Source organism: Microcaecilia unicolor, chromosome 8, assembly GCF_901765095.1.
Source record: "Microcaecilia unicolor chromosome 8, aMicUni1.1, whole genome shotgun sequence".
Classification (NCBI taxonomy): Eukaryota; Metazoa; Chordata; class Amphibia; order Gymnophiona; family Siphonopidae; genus Microcaecilia; species Microcaecilia unicolor.
The window spans coordinates 229869328-229872880 of NC_044038.1; positions in this window are offsets into that span (position 1 = coordinate 229869328).

The window sequence follows — 3553 nt, forward strand, 5'->3', positions numbered from 1 at the left end:
AAAAAGGCAAACCTTACCTTGTAACCCCTCGGCAATGTCACTCACAAATATATTGAACAGAAGGGGCCCCAGCACTGATCCCTGAGGCACTCCACTACTCACCTTTCCCTCCTGCGAGCGAACTCCATTCACCACCACCCTCTGGCGTCTGTCCGTCAACCAGTTCCTAATCCAGTTCACCACTTCGGGTCCTATCTTCAGGCCGTCTAGTTTATTCAAGAGCCTCCTGTGGGGAACCGTGTCAAAAGCCTTGCTGAAATCTAAATAGATGACGTCCATAGCACGTCCTTGATTTAATTCTCCCGTCACCCAGTCAAAGAATTCAATGAGATTCGTTTGGCACGATTTCCCTTTGGTGAAACCATGTTGTCTCGGATCTTGCAACTTATTGGCTTCCAGGAAATTCACTATCCTTTCCTTCAGCATCGCTTCCATTACTTTTCCAATAACCGAAGTGAGGCTTACCGGCCTGTAGTTTCCAGCTTCTTCCCTATCCCCACTTTTGTGAAGAGGGACCACCTCCGCCGTTCTCCAATCCCTCGGAACCTCTCCCGTCTCTAAGGATTTATTAAACAAGTCTTTAAGAGGACCTGCCAGAACCTCTCTGAGCTCCCTCAGTATTCTGGGATGGATCCCGTCCGGCCCCATGGCTTTGTCCACCTTCAGCTTTCCAAGTTGTTGATACACACTCTCTTCCGTGAACGGCGCTCTATCCACCTCATTCTCAGGTGTACTTTTGCTAGTCCCTCTCGGTCCTTCCCCAGGGTTTTCTTCAGTGAAAACAGAACAAAAGTATCTATTTAGCAAATTGGCTTTTTCTTCATCATTTTCTACATAGCGTTTCGTTGTATCTTTTAGTCTCACAATTCCCTTTATAGTCTTTCTCCTTTCACTAATATACCTGAAGAAGTTTTTGTCTCCCCTCCTTACATTTCTAGCCATGTGTTCTTCCGCTTGCGCCTTCGCCAGTCGTACCTCTCTCTTGGCTTCTTTCAGTTTCATCCGGTATTCCTCCCTGTGTTCCTCCTCTTGAGATTTTCTATATTTTTGGAACGCTAACTCTTTAATCTTTATTTTCTCAGCCACTTGCTTTGAGAACCATATTGGTTTCCTTTTTCTCTTGCTTTTATTTACTCTCCTTACATAAAGGTCTGTGGCCCTGTTTATTATTTCTTTTAGTCTGGACCACTGTCCTTCCACTTCTCGTACGTCCTCCCAGCCCATCAGCTCCTTCCTCAGGTATTCTCCCATTTTGTTAAAGTCAGCTCGCTTGAAATCCAGGACTTTAAGTTTAGAGTGGCCGCCGTCCACATGAGCCGTTACATCAAAACAAACCGTTTGATGGTCACTGTTTCCCAGGTGCGCAGCCACTTGGACATTTGACACACTATCCCCATTCGTGAGCACAAGATCCAACATGGCTCCCTCCCTTGTGGGTTTGTTCACCATTTGTCTGAGCAGAGCACTTTGGAAAGCATCCATAATCTCTCTACTTCTTTCCGATTTTGCAGACGGAACCTTCCAATCTACATCCGGCAGATTAAAATCTCCCAACAACAGGACCTCTCTTTTCTTCCCCAACTTTTGAATATCAGCGATCAGATCTTTATCTAGTTCTTCCAATTGTGTCGGGGGTCTATAGACAACACCCACGTGGACCAATGTTCTATCCTCTCTTTTTAAGGTGATCCATATCGCTTCTTCCTTTCCCCAGTTCCCTGTCATTTCAGTCACTGGGATATCATTTCTCACATACAGGGCTACTCCTCCACCTATACGTCCCTCTCTATCCTTCCTAAAAAGATTATAGCCTGGTATGTTTACATCCCATTCATGGGAACCATTGAGCCATGTCTCTGTGACTGCAACTATGTCCAAGTCAGACTCCAAAATCAGGGCTTGAAGGTCAGGAATTTTATTGCTTAGACTGCGAGCATTTGTGGTCATCGCTTTCCATGTACATTTCCTAGTATGTGTTATGGTTTTAGTGATTTGTGAGGGTGTTTTCTCTTTGGGTACCTTCTCATATTTTTGTTCCCCCTTCCTTGCTTTTTCTTCTTTTTCCGCTTCAGTTTTATTTTCAGGAACATCAGAGTGCTGTAGTGGAGCAAAAGAATTTTGTAGTGACAACACTTGTGCGGGTGGATGCTTCTGTGTCACATGATGAAGTCTGCCCGAGCCTACTGTGAACCATCTGTTATGTGGTTTTATTCTTTGAGGCAGTGGTGAGAAGTTATGATTCTGCAGAGTCCTATAAGTTGCTTTAATTGCATTTAATTCTTGCATTACTTTAAAGAGCTCTTGTCTTAAAGTAGATAGCTGAAGACAGATAGGACAAGCTTTAAGTCTCCAGATGATTGGCCTTGAAAGTAAAGCATCACAATTATTGCAGAGAATAAAAGTCATCCTGATTGGTTGAAATGGGTATGAACACGTGTACTATGTTAGAGTAATAGCCTGCAAGACTGCCTGTGTATGATTGGGTAAAGTTAATGAGGACTGGTTTGTCTATAAATGAGTGGCAAACCCTGGGGTGGGTGGGTTGTGGGGTGGGAGGGTGGGAATATAAGTCCCAAAGTGTCAGCTAAATGCTGCTGTGATCAAGGCAATGCTCTAGTTGAATGGACCCAAATGGTCCAGTCTGAGCAGGAATTTTCACTTGATTTAACTTTTAAAACTGATATTGCTAACTTTCCTTCTCACTAAGTCTAAATATTCCCAATAATCAAAAAATGTATTAAGTTATATCCAATAAAAAAGGTATCATCTTATTTTCTTTTCCATCTCTGCCACGCTGCCATCACAACCTTCAAAATGGCAACCAACGAACCACAACAAATCACAATTACCCACCATCAACACAACCCTCTCTCAGCAAAAATCGCCATCCACATATTTCTCTCAACACAGATCTTCCCCAAAGTGTCCCTACAGTTCTGTCACAGTTACTCCATTCGCTTCCAAGTACCATGAATTATATTGCACAACTGCGCACAAAAAACTAATTAGAAATTAGAAATCCCCTCTATCCAGTGCCTATAAATATTTACAGCCTTAAATTGTCCTAACTCACAGGCTTTTATTAAAAGAAACAAACACAGCATAATCAGCTGTGTTCCTAGATTCCTTTACCATGGCATAAAGAAATCCGGTACTCTGCATAAACTCTGTTATTCATAAAAGTACAGGCAATTTGCATAGGGGTAAACACTTGTTAGACAGCCATGATTCTTACAAAAATTATTTCCTTCCCTGCATAAATTAACTATATGTCAAAAAACTGTCTTTCACATTAGTATTTGTGGATAATTAACCTTAACTCCTAAATGATGTAAATATAAAATTTTCTTTCAAGGTACACAAAATATCTTAATTTCTTCTAAATATAAAAATTCATCTAGATTTCCTTTTCCCGTGGGGCAAGGTCCCTGGAATCTCAGTTATCTGAGCTCTCACATCCAGTGCTTTAAACTGTAAGTATCAGGAAGTCAATATTTACATTACCATGTTGACAGGATCCCTTTGTAAGGAACAGGCTGAGTTTAAGGTATCT